Below are 24,880 nucleotides of genomic sequence, written 5' to 3' on the forward strand. Positions count from 1 at the left end.
CTTTCATGCTTTTCATTTTTCAGTGTTCATGTGCTCTTTCTTTTTAAACTTTTTCTTTCGCTTTTTTCATTTTTTAATACACTTTTCTTTTTGACATGAAAAAGGCTCCAGTGACCTTACCTATGAAGCAAATTAGCATTGAAGGCAATCTACACTCGCTCTTTTCTTGAAGAGTTGGTTACCTAGGTGAGTTTCCAAAATATCTATACTCATGCCCTTATAATTCATCCTTGTAGACTCATGAACTAGAACTATTAGATTAAATTACCTCGACCTTATCGTATCACTACCTTTTTTTTCTTTAAGAATTGGATTTCCTAGATGATAAACTCTCGCATGCAGGGACATACTTAAAGGATCATTTTGAAATGATTTTTTTTAAAAGAGCCACATCAAGGATAATATTTTTTTAGATGTAATGCATTGATCGGATCTAATAACTCGACTTCATCGGCATTGGCAAACCAATATAAGTTTTCAAGAATAACTTTCTTGTCTACATTCAGACCCTCCAAGTTTAGGCACCATTTTCCTAAAGGATAGTTACTAGCGTGGTTGATCCATTTGAGGGCAAGATCCCTGACCTTGAATGATGGCTCAATCACATGCTTTGCATAATGGCGTTATATTCTCCTCCTATAACTATGTGTATGCTCGGCTGCTAGTAGCCTTCTTTTATCTAATAGGTCTAACTCTGCTAAACAGATTTCATGTTGGGATTCCAAGGGCATTGTTAGTGCAGTTGCAATCCTAAGGGGAGGCAATTGTACTTGCAAAGGTAAAACTGCTTCAATCTCGTATACCAACTTAAAATAAGTGGCATCAGTAAGAGTTCAAATGGTTATCCTATAGGCCCACAACATATAGCAATTTGTAAGCCAATCAAGATCCTTGGTAATGGTTCTCTCTATGATCCATGATGGTTTTATTATTTGTTTTTGCTTGTCTTGGGGGTAATAACGAGCAGAGAAGTGTTGGGTTATTCTTAACATCTTGCAAATCTTATCTACTTTTTGGTTTTTGAAATGGGCTTCATTGTCACAAATAATGGCATTGGGGATGCCAAATCTACACATAATGTTTTTGCAAATAAAGAAAACTACATGCTAACCTTCGACACTAGTTAGGAAAATGACCTTCACCTACTTGGTGAAGTATTCAATTACCAGGATATACTTATGATTGTTGGATGCTAAGGAGTTGATGGCTCCTATGACATCGAAGGCCAACATAGAAAATAGTCACAGAAAGACTACAAAATGCAAATGTTAAAGATGGAATGCAAATTACTCGTACATGATGCTGACATGCCTCATACCTCTTGACATGTTAGTGACAGTCTAGACCTATAGTTAACCAATATTAGTCGGCTCTCAAAATCCTCTTAGCCATCATTTGAGCTTCAGCATGTCGACATACACCCTCATGACACTCACTAAGGATCTTTTAGATTTCCTCTCTATCTACACACCTTAAAAGCTCTTGGGTAAACCTTTTCTTGTATAGTACTCTTCCTATGATGACAAACTGGGATGCCACACTCCTAAGAGTTTTTATGTCAGTGAAAGTTGCACTTTCAGGGTACTCACCATTTTCAAAAAAAATCTTGATGTTGTAATAGTAGGGCTTCTCTCCTTCGGATCCTACCAAGTTGACCTTCTCTATGGGGTTCTATTCTCCCTTGAACGTTGGCCCCTTATGGCTACCTACTGCAACGATCATTTTTTACTGGTCTAGGTTGATTCAAATGTTAGAAGCTAGACTGGCTAGCCTATCGGTGAACCGGTGGCCATCCCTACTTGAGTGGGGTAAAGTGCACCTATTGAAGCTTCTAGATAGGTTTAATGCTAGGCTATTATAGGGAACCAATTTTTTCTATCTAGTTTGTGATTCATTGTTGACTTGGTTGATGACTATCATGGAATCTCCTACAATATCCAGTTCCTTGACTCCAAGCTCTATCAATAGCTTTATTCCCTGGATTAAAGCTTCATATTCAACTATGTTATTGGTTCATGAAAATTCTAATTTTAAGGAACAAGGTATCTCAATACCTTATGGAGTGATTAATATAAATCCCATGCCTGCTTCTTGAATATTCTTAGTCCCATCAACGAAAATTTTTCAAGTTCGTTGTTTCTCTTTCAAGGTAATGACATTCTCATCCAGAAAATCATCTGGTATTTTAGTTTTTTTCTCTATGGGGGTAGGTATGCTAAATGATTTGTTATTGCTTTCCCTTTTGTAGATTTTTTGGCATGCATGTTTTAAATCAAATTCCATTAACATGACTTGTCATCTAGCAATTCTTCATGTGAGCATTAGTTTATCAAAGAGATATATAATCAGAACAAACCTTGACTTTTATCTCACATACTAGGATGTAATGTCAAAGTTTTTGAGTTGCCTAGACCAAAGCATGTTTTCTCCAATTTCATGTATCTTTTTTCATACTCCAATAGAGTCTTACTCAGGTAGTAGATGACATATTATGTCTTTTCATCATCCTCATATTAGACCAGCAAACATCAAAACGCATATTTTCCATCAGACATGTACAACAACAATGGTTTTTCTATGACAAGAGACCTAAGGAGGGTTGAGAAGGTATTGCTTTAGGCGATCAAAGGATTCTTGACATTCTTGGTTCTACTCGAACTTGATACCCTTCCTAAGGAGTTTGTTAAAGGGTTCACAATGGGTTGTCAAGTTCAAAATGAACATCTTAATGTTCTGAATCTTATTTTAAAGGCTCATAAGTTGTTTGAGGTTCTGTGGAGGAGGCATGTTGATGATGGCTTTAACCTTGGTCGAGTCTATCTCTATACCACTCTTGCTCATTATGAATCCTAAGAGTTTATCTGACTCGACTCCGAAAACACACTTTTGGGGGTTTGTCATAAGTTTATACTTTTGAAGGCACCTAAAACCCAAGTTAGTGACTTAAAATAACCTACTTGGTTTTTGAATTTTACAAATGTCATCAACATATACTTCCAGTCAATTATGGATTTCATCATGGAATATGACAATGATGGATAGTTTCTTCTTCTTCTTCTTTCAATTCAAAAGGCATTATTGTATAACAGAACGTACCCCATAGAGTGGTAAATGCAATCTTGGGCTTGTCCACTAGCTTGATCTGACCCAGACAATCCATCAATGAAAGAGAACATTTCATAGCCTATCATACTATCAACTATGAGGTCAATATTAAGTGAAGAAAAGACATCTTTAGTAGTGGCTCTATTCATGTCTCTAAAGTCTATATACACTCTAACCTTACCATTAGCTTTCATTATAGTAATTATATTTGCTAACCAATTTAGGAAGTCAATTGATTGAATAAAGCCAACCTAGACCATATCCTCTAGGCTCTGCTTGACTTGCAATTCTACTCTTTGATCAATTTTTCTCAATTTTTGTTTAACCAACTTTGCATCCTTATGCAATATGAGATGATGTTCTACTAGGTCAGAATCTAATCCTGACATATCTTCAAATATCCAAGTAAAAACATTGGTATATTGCTTTAAAAATTATAGCATTTCTTCCCTTTCATCTTCTGTCAAGCAATTTCCAATCTTAATTATCTTGAAATTCTCAGGGGTTCCTAAGTTTATCTCAAGGTTATCATTTCCAACCAATGGGGAAAGATTCTCTTGTCTTTCGAAGAGAGACTTAACTGTCCACCAAACAATTGGTAACTAAGGTGACTGGCATTTGAGTCATGACCTGAGAGATCAAGGTTGTCAATCCCTTAGGTTGGGTGTTGGGGGGGGGACTTTAACATTTCTCAAGATCCCTTTCACTGCCTTCTGATGCTCATCAGAGACCTTGATTAATTCCAATATTGAGCTATTAGAAGGCAACTTGGCCAGATGAGTCTCAATGGTGTACTTCCCCTTATCTGCTTCTTTAGATTTTTCCTAAGCTTATTTATTGGTCTTGGTCTGGGAGGTGATTTGATGGGGGCATTAAAGGTAAGTCTTTTTTTCAAGACTTCTGGTCGGTAAACCTTTTCTACGCACGTGACTTGACCCATATCACTTGCTGGGTTGTTCTTTTTAAGAGAGACTAGGGGGCTATTGTTGTTTACAATTGCATCTCTAGTGTAAGATGTTGGGGGAGGAATCCTATTGTAATTATTTTCTGGTGGATCTAGGCGAATCACACTTATCTAAGGAAGTTTCTAAGAGACTTTGTTTTTCTATAAAATTTGTCTTCCTTCAACCCTTCCTCCTTGGTAATATATTTGAGGAGCTTTACAAAGTTGATGAGAACTAGTATCATAAGTGAGAGCTTGAAGAATCCAAATTATTGTGTTGGTGAGGAATCCTTGCTCAATGGCCTTTTCTAGAGGTCAAATTTTCTTTGATTCACAAGCTCATATTCCTTCTTCCTTAGTGTGACGTGGAAAAGGTTCTCTAAAGATGTCCATATCATCATTGTTGTAATTTTGTTGCTCTTTATCGACAATCAATTCACTACTTTTGATGTTATATTGTATGTTGTGTTTAAGCACAATGAATTCTTCAGTGTCATGCCTCACAACTTTGTGATATCAACAATATTTGGACGAGTCTTTACCCATCATCTGTGGTGGGTTTGTCACTTCAAGCAACATCACCAAGCTGTCTTGCAACAATAGGTCTAGGACCCATGACCGAGCTTGCTTAAACCTCGTAAACCTTTGGTCCTTGTCCCATTTTGGATTTTTGGCAAAGTCATTTCCATTCAAGTTTTGCTTGTTGGGAGCACTTCTCTAATTGCTTGACTTTTGACTGTGGTTGTACTGCTTCTGATGGTTTTGTCCTAAGGCTTAGACTGTATTGACCTTGCCTTTGGATGAGTCTAACTTTTTATAAATGTTGTTGTCTTTGTTATTCTTTAAAAACCCATCATATGCCCCTCTTTTGATACCAACCTCAAAGGAAGTGGTCTTCTTAGTAAGTTCAGCATAGGTTACAACATGGGTCATGCTGACTAAACTTCTCAGGAATTGGCTAAAGTTATCAGTGATAATGGTCATGGCATGGGGATTTAAGATTGACTTCTTCATTCTATTGGCCATAGACCACCATCTGTTGATGAAATCATGGGCACTTTCATCCTTTTGTTTTAAACCATATAGTTGACTTATAGTTGGTAAGGCCTTAAGATTATAGCAGAATATGTTCATGAAAAGGTTGATAATTTGCTTAAATTCTTTGACCTGTCGAATATTTAGGATAATAAACCATTCCAGTGTTTACCCTTTCAAACTTCTGGAAAACCAATTGATTAGCTTTCTATCATTGTTTTGATATTTGACTGTACTTCCCATTAATAAGGCCATGTGAGTTCTCGGACGCCCCTTCCTGTTAAACTTGAGAAATTTTGGCGAAGCATCTTCTACATTATCCTCACATCCCTCAGGTAAAAAGTCCTCTATGGTATTCTCCTTTTTTTCTATATCCATGTACTTTATTCTTATGTTGAGGTTTTAGACCAAAATTTCTAGGGATTTTATCTTTCTATCGGATTTTGAATATTTGGATTTGATCAGATGGATCACCCGAGGTTACTCTCCTCTCCTCATCAGATACTTGGTGTAATAACTGAAAATTTTAAATGTTAAATAAATTTATTTTTGTATTTGTATCTTGAATCATATTTGGACATGATGCATAGTTCAGAAACTTGATCCAAATAAAATTTAGATCTGGATCTCTTATAAAATCTGGATACTAATTTTGACCCATATCCAAAATTAAAATGGATATTTTTAATAGATCCAATTATTATCCAAACAGATATTTTTCAACTGATCCAAATATTTATCTGGATCCATATTTTAGGGATATATTCATAAATATTTATATTTTTGGAGGGCAAAACAATAATTTCACACTTAGCAGTATATTCAAAAAAATAATAAAATTATTAAGGGTAAAAGGGTAATTTACAATCTCAATGGCACATTTAAGTAAATACCCAAACCATAAAAGGGTAACAAGGTAATTTTCATAACCCAAATGGCAACCTGGATTAGTTGAATCAGATTAAGGTTGTTTTAGTAAAAATAAATAAGATTTAATGAAATTAATAAACAAAATAAATAAAAATAATATAAAATAATCCAAAACCATCAACTTTGATGGTTTTGGCAAATGATTTTGGAGGTGGGACCCACCTGAGGAGGGCGAGTCACCCCCTCATTCTCTCCCTAGGGTGACACCTAGCTAGGGAAAGGGGTGAGTCACCCCCTCCCCTCTCCTTAGCTTGACACCCAAAGGGGGGCGACTTCCTATGGGGGCTATAAATATCCCCACCCCCTCCCTCTCTCACCTAACAAAACCCCTCTCTCCTCTATCTCTCTCTAGCTTTCCCTCTTCTCACTCTAGCTTTCTCTCTTCTCTCTCTAGTTTTTTCTCTTCTCTCTCTAGCTTTCCTTCTTCTCTCTCTCTTTTTTTTCTCTTTTAGAAAGCTGGGTTTAGCTTAATTCTTGGCAATACCCAGTTAGTGTCAAAGATTCAACCAGCTGCAGAGAAAAATTCGGCAAATCTAAAACGTGAATAAGGTATTATTCTTCAAAACTTGCTAGATTCTAGTATGAATTCCTTAAATTGATCTTTTAAGGCAAGTTCTGTCAAAATTCTCCTTTGATTTTCACAAATATGGATTTGATCTAAAGGGTTATTTGATTTTTAGAAACATTGATTTGATCTAAAGGAAGTTCTGATAAAAATATTTCGTTTGAATTTCAGAAATGTTGACTTAATTTAAAGAAAGTTCTGGAAAAAAATTATTTGATTTTCAAAAATATTTATTTGATCTAAAGGAAGTTCTACCAAATTTTTTGTTTGATTTTCAAAAATATGTATTCGATCTAAAGAAAGTTCTGATAAAATTTTCTGAAATTATGATTTGATATAAAATGGGTTATGATAAAATTTTCAGAAATTATGATTTAATATAAAGTAAGTTTTGTCAAGAACTTATGGAGTAATTATGGTCTAAAATGTAGAAGATTCTGCAGTAATCACAAGTTTGATAAAATATATACTTGAATGATGAATTATGCATGTTTATAATTACAGTGTGTATATGCATAGATGAATGAAATTCTTATGATGCATGTTTATAGTTATAACATGTACATCAATAATAAATAGAATGCATGTATGCAAGTATGACATAGATCATAGCTGAGTTGAATATGCATTCTGGGAATGCCCAGGTACCTGTTCGATAAAGAAAAGAATAAATGCATGATATAACACATTGGATACTTTCCATGTAGATACTTGCTTTAAATTCCAGTTGTTTATGCTTTAAATTTACATGTAAATGCATGGATGAATGTCATAAAAAATTATAAGTAATAACCCAAGTGCAACTTGAGACAATTTAAAAATGTGACGTATTTGAAAAAATATTCTCAAAAAAATGATTTTAAATTGCACTAAAAACAATCACACCCTGAAAGATGGAGTGACATTGCTCGTCAAATATGAATGAACTAGCTTGTCAATTGTGAACAAGTGCCTACACCAAACCCTGTAGAATAAATGTTGGCATGAGCACGTTTCAGCGGTCATGCCTTAAGTCAAATGTAAACTATCCCCCTTCACAGTGGCTTAGGTGACAACATACTTTTGTGGTAGAGTTGTAGTTGTATGCCTAGTGGTGCACCACATTAACTTTAGGGAGAGGAACAAAATGTCTCAGACTCTAAGTCCCAGGGAGAAGGATGTTTTGACGAAGAATCCTGAACTTTGGTGCGAGCATCTTAGTTTTCCTTCAGGGTTTAAAATATATATAATGAAATGATTGAATTAACACCCATGACAGACCTAAAAGCCCAAGGTGGATCGAGAAGATGTGTCCCGAGAATTGAATCAGGATTATTACTTAATGATTGCAAGCATGCGATGAAATTCAAAAGCAATTTAAATGAAAAGATATAAATCATTTTGTGTCATATAGGTAAGTCATGTCAAATACATAATTGTCATGCCTCAATTACATGTTACGATGTAATGTTATATGAATGATGACCTATTAATTAAAAGTTCATATATGTTTTATGTGTGTTGCATGCTAGAGACTCGGTTAGGGTTCATAAAATAATATGATACATTAAGTTGCCTTAAGTTTTCTTTTATTTAAATTTTTATGCTCATGGGAGTAGGCAGACAGATAACGTAGTACACGGGGACTCAAGAAAAATTTTGGAATGAATTTGATTGCATCTGAGAGTTTATTGTTATTTTGGTTGTTAAACTCTGATATTTCATTCAATAAAAAGAATGAAATAAATTTTGTTACTTTAAATGAATGATTTTTATTTACAATTTGTGGTGTGCTCGAGGTTAGTGTTATTTCAAAAAAAAAAAAAGGCTACCGTTGTGTTTTTAAAAGAGTTATTATAAAAAAAAATTAATCTTTAAATCTTCGGGGGCATCACACTTGAGACTCCCCCATGGGTTGCCGTCTAGTTCCTCATATTCTTGATTCTAGTCTCTCCTTGCTCTGTTTTTGGTCTCTGCAACATGCATCCTCTCAAATTCCTCTTTTCTTTAAATCTCTGTGGTTTCCGCCTCTTTCAAATATTTTCTAATTTCAATGATGCTTATAGCCAACAAATCCTTCTCTTTGGGTGGTGATCGGGGACACTTGTTACTAGGAATCCACTTTTTGGTAGATCCTTCATTGTCTGAGTTGTTTGCCTCATGTTGGAGAGGATCAATACATAGATTAATACAAATTAATATACAACATAGTACATTAACAATGTTAAATCATGTTTGAGTATAAATCAAAAGCCAAGGTATAATTAATAGACAAATACCTCCAAGACCACCAACATGTTGATGATGTTTTTTCTTCTATACCTCATGTTACTCAAACTTGCATATAGGTGTGCAAGTGAAGTTGTTTATCATGTGTATTCATCGATGTGATCTAGGTCTAGCAATAGTTGTATGTATTATACATGAATCAACTTTCCACTAATGTTGATAAATAAGCATATGCCAAAAAATAGAGCAAGAATGCTCTCACCTCCTTGGTTTACCCTAGCACTGGCCTTCCCCCAACATATGGTAGTTTTTTCTTCATTCTCCTCTCCCTGTTGGGGTCATAGTGGTTCCTCGATCATGATAATTTCATCCTTTCACCTTCGGATGCATCCTCCTTCTCTATCAAATCAACATCACACATATGCTTGAAATCTACCCACCAATGTGCCTCACAAGCTTCACATAATGCTTAAATTCAGTGATCTGTGTCACTTCCAACGTAATGATCATCTCAATATTTTTGAATTAGAAAGTGTTGGTTACCAGATTCTAGAGCTTCACAACAGACTCTATGAGACTGTGACCAATGTTCCATGGTGTGACCTTTAAGAATTTTTCAAAATACATCTGATCCAGTCTGTTAGTATTAGGAATCAATCATGTGTTTTGAACCAGTAGAACCAGTGCATGCGAGATGTTGGATCTTTTAAATTTTTTAGCTGTGAATTCTACAATCACAATTAATTTTACTGAAATCAATTAATATTGCAATTTAATTATTGAATATAAGACTCAAATTCAAATAACACATATATATGTAGCATTTTAAATATTAAACTACAATAATCAAACTAGTTATCTTATCTTTTATATATATATATATATATATATATATATATATATATATATATATATATATGTGTGTGTGTGTGTGTGTGTGTGTGTGTGTGTGATAATTTAATAAATGTATATATTTTAACTAGTTATCCTAAAAACACGTTTCAAACATATATACATATATGGCAATTTAATCAATGAATTGCAATACTCAACATAGTTATCTTACAAACATGCTTCAGACACACACATATATGTAGCATTTTAAATATTGAACTACAACAATCAAACTAGTTATCCTAAAAATATCTTACAAACATATATATACAAAATAACAAATGAAGAAAGTATATGTCCACCAGCATCGAACCTTTTTTACCACTACATCCTTTTTCTCGGAGCATGGATTTGCTCCTCCAATGGCTCATCTGCCACCTTATTATCTAGGACCTCCACCTTAGGCTCCTGAGGATCCTTCTTTGATCCCTCCAAATGATCCTCCTCAGGATCCTTTTATGCACTCTCCAACTCAGCCTCAACCTTTGGCAGAGCATATGATCTAGCCAAAGGGCCCTTACTCTTTGGCACTTTCTGAGGCTTCACATCCTCTCCATGCTGAGGTACCTCCTCCGCCCTTATAAAGGTTATTTCTCCTCTATTATCTATCGTCCCTGTTCATCTTGCCATTGCCACTGCAGGTGACCTCGTCTCTAGCTTCCTCTAGTTGGACATTAAGGTTAGCAACAATCTTAGGCTAAGCTAATCGCTCAAACTTCTTCACCACCGACTGTACACATGAGTTCTCCTCCCATCTCCCTCCTTAGATGGGAGACATGGATGTATCTACAAACTCCTCAATCTTTTTTCCAATTTCAGCCATAGATTTGAGGCACATTGAAGGCTTTAGCTAGTGCTTGTTTGAGCACATATTTTTGGGTTTTAGTTTACCGAGGCTACATTTTTTTATGAAAAAATTTGGACACCCAGGCTTTTGGCCATGGAGTAGGGTCCCTCTTTATCTACTTGCCAAACATACTTCATACTTCAGAGTAGGAAGTATCACCCATCCTTTGGCTTTTCTTATTGTGTTCCAACAGTAGCACATAGTGTGGGTGTAAGCCCCTTCGAGGCAATCTCTTCAATCATCATTTTGTGATCACTAATTTCAAAATATCCTATAATAACAAAATGAGGAATAAAGGTTAATAGGTGGGTAAACGAGACAAGGAATAGGCTATTGAAAAAGTATTACAAAAACAAATAAAATAGGCTAATAGAAAATAAGATAAAAAAACAAAAAAATGATCATACGTGTAATACAAGATACACATCAAATAAACAACCAAAATCGAGGCTAGAGACATACCAATCATTAAAGAAACAAATAGAGACTCACTGAAAAATCATTTAAAAATAAAATAAAATACGCTATTAAACATGCAAAGATAACTTGTCAATATTTCAATTATTCATTTATTGACGTTGTTGTTGCAAAAAATAATTGATTTAACTGTTACTTACCAAAAAACTCACTATCGATGATTCTAAAAAAGTCACCAATGAAGTGTCACCGCCAATGAAGTTCCTCTAATGAATTGCCAAAAATAGTTACCAAAAAATTGCTTGAAATTTTTATCGAAAAAAGAATGTTGGGGACCACCAAAAACCTTAGTTTATGTAAAAATAACTTTGAAATATAAATCATTGCTTACATATTGATGATTGGCGCATTTAATGTTCATATGGACATTCACAAAAACTAGAGAAATTCGCAAGCAAGTCACGCCTCAAATTTGCGAATGTTCGTTAGCTCCACAAGTGAGTCTGAACTTTCACATATGCAGAGCAAATTCAAAAACATTATATGTGATGTCGCCACACATCTGCAAACCTGCTTGAGTCATTTACTTAAAGGAGATTCACATGGTAGCTCGTGAATGTCGTAGTATAGATGCAAAGGTAGTACATTATTTGCAAAAATCAATTAAAGTGTGAAAGTCAAGGATATTCGCAAACATTAATATGTGAATATCTCCATACAGTTGTTGACCTCCTTAAAGATCAGTTACTTAAAAGAGATTCACATGGTAGCTCGTGAATGTCATACTATACATGTGAATGTAATACCTTATTTGCGAAGATCGATCAAAGCATAAAAGTCTAAGACATTCAAAAACATTATTACGTGAATGTCATCACACATTTGCAAGCCTCCTTAAAAATCAATTACTTAAAAAGAAGATTCACATGATAACTCATGAATAGCATACTATACATACGAATGCAGTACCTTATTTACGAAAATCAATTAGAGCGCAAAGGTCAAGGACATTCCCAAACATTAATATGTGAATGTCGCTACACATTTACAAACCTCTTTGAGAATCAATTACTTAAAGAAGATTCACATGATAGCTAACAAATGTCATCTATATATGCAAATTTCGTACAGCAGCTGTCAAAATACATTGCAAGTTTACAAATTTGATTATACAAACTTAGTAAAGTCCACAAAATCATTATGCAAGTATATTTTTTAGTAAAAGCTTGCAAGATCGAGGCAATATATATATAGGGAAAGCCTCAAGAGGTTCGCATGTGCAAAGGGTAAAAAAATCCTAAAAAGTTTGGCATTTGCAAATTTGGGTGAGGCATTTTTTAAAAAATTATGGAGCATTCGAGAAACATGTCATTTTTGCCATTCAATCATTTTCCGTTAATAATATCTTAGATTCAAGCCATCATCATGTCGAAACAGGATTTTTTTATACCAGACATCCTTATACATGGTATTATGATACTAACTGCCTTATGTTGTTGGCCTCAAGGAGGTTGTCTACATGATCCCGGACTCTTGGACAAGGAGATATCTCCTTATCCCAAGTTTGAATCTCCTTGTGGGCACCCCCTAGCACAAGGCGAAAGCAGAAGGTTCCTTGAGGGTTGAGGGGAACCATGGAGTTTTACGCTGGTAAGACAGTCAGTCTGCTTTTATCAATGCATGAAAAACAAACGATGCTATCCTATTCAGCTATTCTTTATGGTTCTATGGCATCAGGCCTCATGTATTTCCATAAAAACAATAATTAACTATTTAAATATAACATTTACACAGCATATTTCAGAAGTACAAGAGCCAATAGAAAATGTGTCTGGTCTTTCAGCGCATTTTATGACATCCCCAGAAGCTGGATGAGTCACATCGGCCACCCATTTGGATAATTAAGCTATCAATATGCCCTAAGTTAGTACAGCACAGAGAAATATTATATAAATTTAACGACCTGCTTCAGTGCAGTTTCCCACACAATAACACAGACCAAGCTGACACAAATGCACGTGCTTGCACGAATTGAAAAGGAGGCTGGTAATATTTAGCATTTAATTTAGTAACATTAAGATAAGAGACGATATCCAATAAAATGGCCAGACCCAGTGTAGTCCCTCCGGAGTGCTGGGGAGATGTGAATTGGAGACCATCCTAACCTTCTACTTTAGCAAGAAGTGATCACACCAGGACTCTAACCGTGATCTCTAAACGGCAGCCCGAGCACTTTATCATCGCACCAAGCAATGGCCCTCTAAACCTATCCAATAGTAGAATACAAAAACATGTCCAATCTAGGAAGAAGATGAAGCCAGAGGCCAACTGTATAGCAACAGGCAGTATAATGATTCTTCATATTAACAGTAAACAGCTGTGCTAGTGGAACCTATTGAAGCCTTGCTAACTGGTTCAAGAGCTTCAATCATCGCCATGCTGTTCCCCCTGATGACCTGCATAGATGACATAAGTAGGGTTTTGAAGTGGTCTATCCTATTCTGGATTAGCTTGAACTTGGTTAGCTAACTCTGCTGGAGTCCACTGAGGTTCCCCTTCACTTTGTCAAGGGATTCATCCAAGTTCCCTGAAAAAAATGAAAGGATCTTAACTGTCCTTTAGGCCAGAATCGAGCTGAGCCACCAAGTTCCATGGTCAATGCGAGTTCAATCCATAGACTAAATCATACTTAAGGCCAGAGGTTTAAAAAAAGGAGAATACTCACCACCATCCCGATTTCATTCTTTTCATTGCCATTAATCTCCAGTGTTGTCAACCACTAAATTCATAAACTGATTGAATCCACGAAGAGTGCCAACCACCACTCGGTTAGCATTTAGTTTTACTGGAATAGAAAAATCCAATAGAATAACCTTATAAGTTTCGAAGATGAATGAGATACTTCTAGCAGCTACTATAGAGGAATAAAGAAAACAGGTTAAGATCCCCCTTCGAGATCTCTTCAACAGGTGAACCTATGAAAATCGCCATAATTTTGAGTATATTTATGTAATTCTGAAAGCTATATAATGTACATATTCTGTCAATGAAACTAAAATTGTTTAGGAGAAAAAAGTCCAAACAATTTTCAAGAACAGTTAAATAATAAAACAGCAAAATCTCCAAAAGAATAGAGATCAGCAATCCTGCATATCGCACAAAATGAAATTGATAAAACCATGTCACTCAGAAGCAGTACAGTCACCAACATGTGTCAGCAGATTAAGATGTCCTCAAAAGTGAGACAATAAGTTCCTCTCCTAAAAGGGTTTTCACACAAAAGTTAAAGCTCATCAATGTATAGCCAGTGTAAGAATGGTCACCAGCAAATGCTACCTTGCAGCACAAATATGCCACTAAAGGCACATATCTTAGGAACAGCAAAACAAACAACAAATTTAATTGTGTATGTTTATATCCTAAGAGACAACATCAACTAGAAGATGACGAAGTAATTAGTAGGCACGTGTTGCATAACCAAGCTTTAGAAACCTTGCACTCTTTGAAAATCATGTTTAAGATACTGGCCACATTTCGCAGATATAAGCCACACTTTGTTCCTAGGGCACTTACAATCTGCATTTCTGACCATGTAAAGAAATAATACAAACAGCTGGCCCATTTGGAAAAGAAAATACAAATTCTTTTTGCCTATTGATGTTGCCACAGGTCTCTGTAGTCTGTACATCATTTCCAACCATCTTAAATGATGCTCTATTTTTTCCTTTTTATTGGCAGTACTTGGAAACAATTTTTATATCCTTTTCATCATATAGTTTTTGCAACTCCATATACCCATCTTAATATAGTCTCAGAAACATGCACTCTTTCTTCTTATCACCCTTCTAGTTGCCCAACTCAACACCATATAAGAGTGTTGATCTTACAGCAGTCTTGTAAAATCATCTTTAATCATAAAAGCACTCAGTTATCGCATAACACAGCAACATCTTGAAGAGGGGATGAGACAAGAACCCGATCTGCGCAACGAACCTCTGGCACTCCTCCCTGATATAAAGCGCCAAGAACCCAGCAGTAGGTTGCTTAGAGAAATTGACGGTATCTCCATGCAGCGGTTCATACTCGGATTTTCAAGAAGATCCAGTTCCTTAACCTTTCTTGTTAACCTTTTCACAGGCTCCACAGGCAAGGCCATTGCATGGCTTAAGGAGGACCTATATTGAAGAGCAAGGTGCATGCATGCTTCAAAAAATCTAAGGTCTAGCCTATGCTATGGCAAGGAAGCTTTGCCCAAGTTGGGAGGCTTGGCTTTGCTACTTTAAGAGATGTCATGATCAATCCTTTATGGCTGTGCTTTACCATAAGGGTTTCCAGCACATGTACTTAAAATGCTACCCTTCCACAAGCATGCCCAACTTCCTTGGTGGGGCCTAGGGCTGGTAAACAAACCTAGCATCTCACAACCCGGCTCGGTTCAGCTCGTCATGAACTCATTCGTGATCAGTTTGTATAACTGACAAAATGATCCAAGTTGAGCATTAGCTCATAGTGTTTGGCTGGGTCGGCTCAACTAAGGAGAGCTCATATAGATAATATATATATTTTTTATGTATAATAGATATTTTAAGTGTAATATATAAAATAAAAAATACATAAAATATATTAAAAAAGAGAGGGATGAATGAAAAATATATACATAAAATATGAATTATATATATATATAACATAGAATGCTTTTACACAATCCAGCTCATGTTTGGCAAGTCTCATTCATGGACAAGTTGAGCTCAAGCTCGGCTCCGCTAAACACGAACAAGAGCCCAGCCATGAGCTCAATCCACCGGTAAATGAGTCAAGCCTGAACATGCCCTGTTTGGTTTGTTAGGATCATTTACTAGCCCTAAGGGAGCCTACTCATATTTCATCATTGATGCAGAGCATTCAATTTCAGAAACTCCAACAATTCTATTCTTTGATGAAACCTGTAATCACAAATATTGTGAACATTTTGAAATGTTGCAATTTTTATGATATTCTCAAGGGATGATATTCTACCAAAAGGGGTTGAAAATATTGTATTTTTAGCGTGATATTAAGGTGATGAAAACATATTTTCCTAAATTTATATTTATTGATATTTTGAATATTAAAACATATAATGATATCTTCATCCCAAAAAACTTCTTTTTTCAAAATATCTTGAGATTTTCCCTTGCCAATATTTTTCGAGAATGAGATTTGTAACTATGGTGGAACCTACTAACAATTGACAAAGCCCCTAACTATCACCAAGAATCTGCGACATGTGCCTATCTGCTTCAAGAGATGAATGCTCTAAATAGTGAAGGACCATCGCTCGACATGAACAGTGAACTGGGCCTGTAGGTTGCTGTCACCTTTTCATGGTAGCCATAATGCTTGTCTTTTTATATATAGGCTTTAGGATCCACACAAAATTGTGGAAGAAATTTGTTGGATGTGAACTATGTCCATAACAGTGCACAAGTGGACATGGTGGTGGGCACAATCAAATCATTGGATGCCAAATTGGGCATGTAATATTCCCTAACCACACATTGGATCCATAGCAAAAATGAGTCTTCATATGGAAATTGTCAATGCTTGTGGACCTAAACCCGCGTGATCTATCCATGACCAAAATGAAGTTTCAGTGAAACTAAGTAGAGGTCCGAACCAATTGATGTTGAAGAATAAGCAGATAAGTTGTGGTTAGAGATGAAATGTTACTCAAACCCAAAGTTAGCTGGTTCTCCCCAAAATGCGCTGAGGCATAGTGGTTGAAAGAAGAGACTTGAGGATGCCCCCCGGCTTACTCAGTATGGAGTTTGCTACTTTTTATTTATTTATTTATAACCCGAAGAAACTGCACCCGGCACGAAGACCTGATCCCATTGGCTCAGCCTATCATACTTACGATCGGTGCATAGTGGGGTGAGGCCTTGGCTGCTAGACGGGCAACAGTCATAGCCAGCTTGTTATGCCCAAACTTTTTGCGTAGGTTTTGCCTTGTACTAAGCCTACTGAAAGCCCTGCATGGCTCACACGGGCCTTTCGGCCTTGTAATGTTTGTACAACTTTACATACCTATAATTTGTATTTTCCTTAATGAGAATGTGGTGCATGGCATTATTGTATTTACCCACGTTCAATGACTTGATTGTTATTCAGCGTTCTTCTCTCTCCCTCTATTCTCTCCTTCTCTCTCTGCTCTGTGTGATTGTTTCCTCTTTGTAGTTGTGTGTTTGCATGCAATACTGCCTGCACGCTTGTTGCTTTGAAAGATCCACTGTGTTCACTTTTGTAACTGGCTAAAAGGCTTATTAAGTCAAGGCTCCCCAATACTGCACGAGCATCTAAAATTTAGCTCATGACAAGTGGTACCAGAGCTGACTTCACCCTAGAAAAGGTGAAGTTCATCGAGTCTCGATCGACCAAGCGACAATCGTTGATTATGGCTTCTGGAGATTCTTGTGTGGTGATACAGCCGAAGCCAAAGAGCAAGAAAGGAAAGGGGACAAAGATGTCTAACACCGAAGAAGCTTAGGAAACTCCTTCGGGAGACTCCACCAAGTTGGAAAAGATGGTGGAAAAACTCCTGCGAAAAATATAGGAGATAAAAGCTACAGTGTGTAAAGCCTCTCTAAGCTATTGAAAGCTTGATGATGAGCTCAAGACTGTGAATGAAGAACTCCAAGGAAGTATCGTATTACTCGAAGATAGAGTAGACTCGATCGTTGCCGAGTTGGACACTGTGAGAGATGAAGGGTTAAGAATGAAACAAAAGAACTAGGCTTTGGAACGCAGAATCCTAGCTTTGGAACGTCGGCCAGCGACCGGTGGTTATGGTGTAGTCGAGACGTTGACTACTCGTCTGAGGGTTCCCGAACCCAAGAAGTTCACTGGTGCTCACGATGCCAAGGAAGTAGAGAATTTCTTGTGGCAGATGAAGGAATTCCTCAAAAAAAGCTTTGCCAAGGATGAAGCGGTTAAGGTTCGAGCCGCCATAATGTGGTTGGCTGATGATGCCATTGTCTGGTGGCGAAGAAGACACAATGACACGGAGAAGGGTCTTTGCGCAATTGATACATAGGATGACTTCAAAAGAGAGTTGTGAAGTCACTTCCTTTCGATGGACGCCAATTACTTGATGTACAAGAAGATAATGGGCCTGAAGCAAACTGGGTCGATCCATGACTACGTCAAGACCTATTCAACCCTCATGTTGGAGATTACAGATATAGGTGAGATGGACCACCTCTTCCATTTCATGATGGGATTACAACCTTTGGTGAAGCAAGAGTTGCGAAAGTAGAAACCTCGGGATCTTGCTAGCACCTTAACAGCAGTAGAAGTACTATCGAAATTTCAGCGAAAACATGAGTTTAAGGGAAGACAACTGAAAAAGATAACTTTTGAGGACAAAAAGCATAATGATAATTGGGAAGATAGACAGCATGCCCAAGGGCAAAATTGTCAAGACAACCAAAACCGAAATTATCTTTGATGGTATGGCAAAAATAGTAAAACCATGGGAATCACAAAAATGATGATAGAGCTATGAATGTAACATAAACGGAAGACCCACCAGAGGACCAACCAAGGATAGGCACACTAGAAAGAGTATCAGCACTCAAAGAAGTGAGTGTTGGCATGCCTTCATCCAGCAAGGCACTCATGTACGTGGATGTCATTGTGAACAGAGTGGTCACTGAGGCCATGGTTGATTCAGGTGTCACCCATAACTTCATCTCTCAGGAAGAGGCAAAGTGAGTGAGCTTAAAGTCCATGAAGAAGGTGAAATGCATGAAAGCGGTGAACTCGAAAGCGAAACCAATCCTCGGCGAGACGAAAATATGACTTAAGATGAGAGATTGATCAGGCACAACCAGTTTCTCGGTAGCCCCACTTGACAACTTTAAGGTGATCCTTGGCATGGAGTTCTTGTGGGCGAACATAGCCTCTATCATGCCCCACTTGAATGTGGTGTCTATTATGGATGAGCAATGTTTGTGCATTGTTGTTGCTCGTCCTGTTGAAACAGGAATTTCTTCGACGATTCAGTTGAAAAGGGCATTAAGCAGGGAGATAAGACATTCCTGGTGGCCCTCCGTGAAGTCAAGACTACAAAGCAAGCAGACACCCCATCTAGTTTGGTCCCCGTATTAGAAGAGTTTAAGGATATGATGCCTCCTGAGCTCCCAAAGAGATTGTCTCCTCGAAGGGAGGTAGATCATGAGATTGAACTTCTGCCAGGCGCGAAGCCCCCTCCTATGGCCTCATACCGCATGGCTCCACCAAAGTTGAAGGAGTTACGAAGGCAACTAGATAATATGCTAGCCTCTGGCATTATTCGTCTATTAAAAGCACCCTTTGGCACACCCGTGCTTTTTTAAAAGAAACATGACGGGTTCAATGGTAGTGCATGGACTATCAGGCGCTGAACAAGGTGATAGTAAAAAACATGTATCATCTGCCATTGATCATCGACCTATTCGATTAGCTGACCAACACCTGAGTGTTTTCGAAGCTAGACCTAATAACCTGCGATCGGGTTATTAGCAGGTCAAGATCGTAGAAGGGGACGAGCCCAAGACAATGCGCGTGACAAGATATGACACATATATGTTCTTAGTTATTATGTTCGGTCTGACGAACACCCCTACAACCTTCTCGACCCTTATGAACAAAATCTTCTACCCGTACCTGGACTAGTTTGTAGTTGTCTATTTGAACAACATCATTGTCGACAACAAGAATTTGGAGGAGCATGCGCGTCACTTGGGCATTGTGTTTCAGTTGTTGAAGGACAATGATCTATATGTGAAACGAGAGAAGTGATTATTCGGGCAAGCGGAAGTGGAGTTCCTAGGGCATGTTGTTGGACGTGACATGTTGTAAATGGACCAATAGAAAGTTCAAGCCATCGTGGAGTGGAAGCCTCCCTCCTCTGTATCGAAGCTGCGGTCATTTCTGGGACTCGCAAATTACTACCGCTGATTCATTGAGGGGTATTCTTTATCCTGTGCTCCTCTTACAGATTTGCTTCGGAAGGATCGAAGTTGGCATTGGTCAGATGCATGCCAAACAACCTTTGAAGAGCTAAAGAGGGCTATTGTCGGTGATCTAGTGTTGAGGCTACTCAACCACACAAAGATGTTTGAGGTTCACACAGACGCTTCAGATTTTGCTATCAGTGGAGTGCTCATGCAGAAAGGACACCCCATCGCTTTTGAGAGCCACAAATTGAAGGTTGTTGAGCAATATTGCATGCATGAGAAATAAATGACTACAATTGTGCATTGATTCCGGATTTGGCATCACTAGCTCTTGGGATCTCAGTTCGTCATTAAGACGAACAACACAACTACTAGCTACTTCGAGACACAGAAGAAGCTTAGCCCTAAGCAGGCTAGATGGCAACAGTTCCTAGCAGAGTTTGACATGGTCTTAGAGTATAAGCCCAAAAAGACCATTGTCGTAGTTGATGCACTAAGCAAAAAGGCCAAGTTGGTGGACTTGCAAGAGGAGAAAGCTTTGTATGCTCAGCCTCAAAGCGACCTCCTTGATCGCATTCGGGCAGGCATCCAGTCTAATCCATCAGCTCAACACCTGGTGACCTTAGTTCAGCAAAGAAAAACCGAGAGATTTTAGATGCAAGATGACCTCCTGGTGACTAAGGGCAGTCGTGTTTTTGTACTGCGATGGAGATCATTGCGGATATTGGTAATCAAGGAGTGTCATGATACCTAGTACTCAGAGCACCCGGGGCAACATCGGATGCTCGCTTCAGTAGAGCAGGCCTACTACTGACCTTTTATGTAGGATGATATTGAGAGTTATGTTCGCACTTGCCTGATATGCCAGTAGGATAAGCCGAGTAATCAGAAGCCCGCAGGACTACTCAAGCCTCTTCCTATTCCAAACTATCTGTGGGAGAGTATCTCCATGGACTTCATTTTGGGACTACCGAAGGTGAACAGTTGTAGTTCGATCTTTGTGGTGGTGGATCGGTTTTTAAAATATGCTATCTTCATGTCGATGGCGCCCACCGGTATAGAGTCGCAGGTTTCTCATGAAGCATGTTGTGACCAACTAGGAGATCTCAGAAAACATTGTCAGCGACCCACGCTTTATAGAAAAGTTTTGGCACGAAGTGTTTCGATTGTTGGGTATGCCCAAAGTGCAAATAAGAAAGACTAGGTAGACCTTCTGGACGTTGCTCAGTTCTCCCATAACCTGCAGAAGTGTGAATCAACTAAACATAGTTCCTTTGAGTTGGCAATAGGGAGACAACCCTAGACGCCGCACACCATTGAGGTGAATTATAAGGGCAATGAGCCACTTATCCATCATTTTGCTCAAGACTGACAGGATCAAACAGAGTTGGCCAAGGTGTTCATGCACAAAGCTGCCAAGAGGATGAAGAAGTGGGCAGATCAGAAGCGACGCCCTACGAAGTTCAAAGTTGGAGACCTAGTATTGGTCAAATTGTATCTCGAGATAACCAGGATCTTTCAGGGTCTACATCAAGGCCTCGTTCGCAAATACGAAGGCCCCTTTCCTATCATCAAGTGTGTAGGCAGCCTCGCCTACAAGCTTGAAGTTTCTCTGCACTTTCAAACACATCCAGTCTTCAACGTTAGTAACCTAAAGTCATTCAATGCTGATGAAGAAGACAACAACCGCAACCAGTCGATGCGGGCACCATCACCTCTCCGCACAACTGACGCCAAATAAGTAGAGTACATCATGGATCATCTGTGAAATCATCAAGGACAGATTAAAGAGTATTTTGTCAAGTGGAAAGGATTGCTAGAAGAAGAAGCCAGTTGAAAGAAAGCGAAGAACGTCCACCAGTTTTCCTTAGCAGTGGACCAGTATGAAGCATGAGCCCTGTCGTCGAGGACGTCGACAACTTAGGTGGGGGAGAATGTTACGCCCAAACTTTTTGTGCAGTTTTTGCCTTGTACTAAGCCTACCAAAACCCTGCGTGGCTCACACGGGCCTTTCGGCCTTGTAATGTTTGTACAGCTTTACATACCTGTAATTTGCATTTCTCTTAATGAGATTGTGGTGCACAATACTATTGTATTTATCTGCGTTTAATGAATTAATTGTTATTAAACGTTTCTCTCTCTCCCTCTATTCTCTCATTCTCTCTGCTCTGTGTGATTGTTGCATCTTTGTAATTGTGTGTTTGTATGCAATACTATCTATGCATTTGTTGCTTCGAAAGATCTGTTGTGTTGACTTTTGAAACTCACTAAAAGGCTTGTTGGGCCAAGGTTCCCCAACGCCGCATGGGCATCTAAAATTTAGTCTGTGACAAGCTGGCCTTTGAGATTTGAGGCTACCGCTCAAACCCTCAAATGAAAAAAATATATAATGCTTATATTTCACATGCTGAGGGCATCCAATGAAACATGGCATATGCCGAGGGCCTCCAATGAAAAAAAAATATGGAGAAATATGGGCCTCCAATGAAATATGCCTAGGGCCTAAACTTCTCTTGAGCCGCCCCTGCGGGCAGTCAAGGTTTGATTCCCATTGGCATCGCCCCTCTGCATAAGACAATGCTTAGTATAACTAGCATTATGCAAGGTGCTTGGATCATACGATGAACATGTAAGTGGCCCCCTAACCAAGATCCAATGCAGTCAGTGGAGATTAGTACAAACAAAGAATCATCCACTCGACAGTAATCAACTTTTGAACAAAGCATTAGATGGTCTATGGCTCTATTGCCTCCTCTTTAGGCAGTAAACCCATAGTTACTAGAATAAGAAGCGATGCGTCAAGTGTGAAGCAAGAAGTGGGTGTTCAAAAAAATGCCAAGGGAAGCATGAAGTGCACTAGTAAGAAGCAATAATGGAATCAAACAGGAATCATCAATAAAAGTAAATATATTTTTACTCAAAATACATCTATAGGCCTTCTTTTTTGATAAATACGCATGGCATGTAAGTTTTATAATAAAGAATAATAAAAAGAGAAACTGTTTTTAAGTGAAAAATGAATTTTCATCATCATCAGATGTTCAATTTAATAATGGGTGAAGTGAGCTGGTCATAAGGTCGCAAAGTGTGCAAGAAGCATGTGGTTTAGACTTTTGAGTAAAATTGGACCAACACACCTTTGAGTCTATGGCACTTGGATTAATGAGGGCATTGTGATGTCTCTATTTTTTTGGATAAAATCATCTTAAAACAACTAGTTGATTAGTGCTGCTATAAAAGATGCTTCAATTTAGAAGCTGATGTCAGATTCCATCTCTTAGGTGTATGGCACTCTGCTATGCATGGGTAGGGATCAGCTCAACTCAGTGCAGCTCGCATCATGGATCGACTGTGGCTGGGTCAAGCCTGCACACCAAAGGGCCAGCTGAGGACCTAAATGCAGCCCAAGCCTCCTGACCCACTTGAATAACTTGGCAATGGACTATGCTAGGCCAACTTAGTCCAGGTCTTATGTTGGATGGGCTGATGGCTGTTTTCGGGCCACAGGCCGAGCTTTAGCCTGGTCAGAGCTCCGTATGCTTACCTGGATGGCCCAGACTGCCTGTGGCCCTGACCAGCCTGTGGCCCTGACCAGCCTGATGCCCACCAAAATGAAGATCCTTCAACAAGCTTGTTGCCCGAAATGAAGATCCCAATTGCAACTTGCAATCTGTTATGTTTTCCTTTCCTGACTAAAGCTTCAGCTAAGATCACAAGTTGGAGATAAGTGGACTCAAGCTGGTGACATTAGGTACACTGAAACGTGCAAGTCTAACAAGCTTTCTCAAAGCAGGTCAATGTCTTAAAAACAGATGTGAAACATACTAAATGGCCAGATCACACAGTAATAACCGAGGAGACTCAGGTTCAAACCCCATGGTGGTTATCCCCCAGCTTGCCTATCAGCTCCAACCGAATTCCAGTGTTCTGCAGCAGACTCTGGTGTTGACCATCTTGAGCTGTTGCTAGAGAATCTTAAGCTGAAACCAGTAGATATCTTGTGGTATGGCAACTCTTAATAAACTTTATGGTGTACCACCACCAGCCAACAACTACTAAAATAGTTGAAAGTTCACAGCTTGCCTATTGAACAAGGAAAAAATGCAAGTGAACTAACCAGGAGATCTCCAACTTTTTTTTCCCTTTCCAAGGTAATTAGTTATCTTGAAGAAAAAATGGAGACCTCAGATGCTTTGGTCCTTCTCCCTTTCTGAAGTAGATCTGACTAGGGAATATATAAATGAATAAATTAATCCTTTCTGCCTTTGAATTTTCATCCGCAAACCCCATATGAACTCCAACACATCTGCTTTTATTTGATTTTTTAATCTTTCTTCTGTTTGTGATTCCAGTGAAATACGGAATGCAACATTTCCTAAGATATCAGCCTAATTGGATGTGGTTCAATTCCATCAATATCTCAAATCTCTCTGTTTATATGAATAATTTAAGGGCAAAACATAGCATAGCATTTTCAGAGTTCACATGCACTGCAAAAAATGAAAACTGATTGGCAGGGGATTATGTGATATACACCGACTTGTGACTATAGAATGATGCAAACCGATGACGTAGGCACCATTAGCCATGAAGCAAGTGAATGGATTAAAAATGGAGAGACCAACTCGCTGATTAATGGATGGAAATGGCTTTTTTGTTGTTGATGCCTTTACTGATGCAATAAACTTACAAAGCCAAACAGTTTTCAATAACAAAGGAATAAACAGAAAAAAGAAAAATTCAAGCCCTCTCTTAGATGCGGCAAAAATTTATTTCTATAACTTTACTCAAGATGGAGAGAGGAAGACAATGTGTCGATTGTAGAGAATTTTTACACTTCAATTATTAAATTGACTGAGTTAGACAGACTATGTTGCTTGTAGAGAATTTTTACATTTCATAATTCACTAAATAAATTTAAATAAACAAAATGTGTTCTTAGAAATTTTTTACAATCA

General features: G+C 38.0%; 1 protein-coding gene across 1 annotated transcript in view; it reads right to left on the minus strand.

Moving 5' to 3' along the window:
* LOC149837848 (rho GTPase-activating protein 5-like) overlaps window positions 1-24,880 on the minus strand; it is a 58,462-nt gene that overhangs the window by 13,394 nt on the left and 20,188 nt on the right. The gene's annotated exons all lie outside the window — the stretch shown is intronic.

The sequence above is a fragment of the Nuphar pumila genome, chromosome 5, assembly GCF_984573655.1.
Source record: "Nuphar pumila chromosome 5, dmNupPumi1.hap1.1, whole genome shotgun sequence".
NCBI classification, from domain to species: Eukaryota; Viridiplantae; Streptophyta; class Magnoliopsida; order Nymphaeales; family Nymphaeaceae; genus Nuphar; species Nuphar pumila.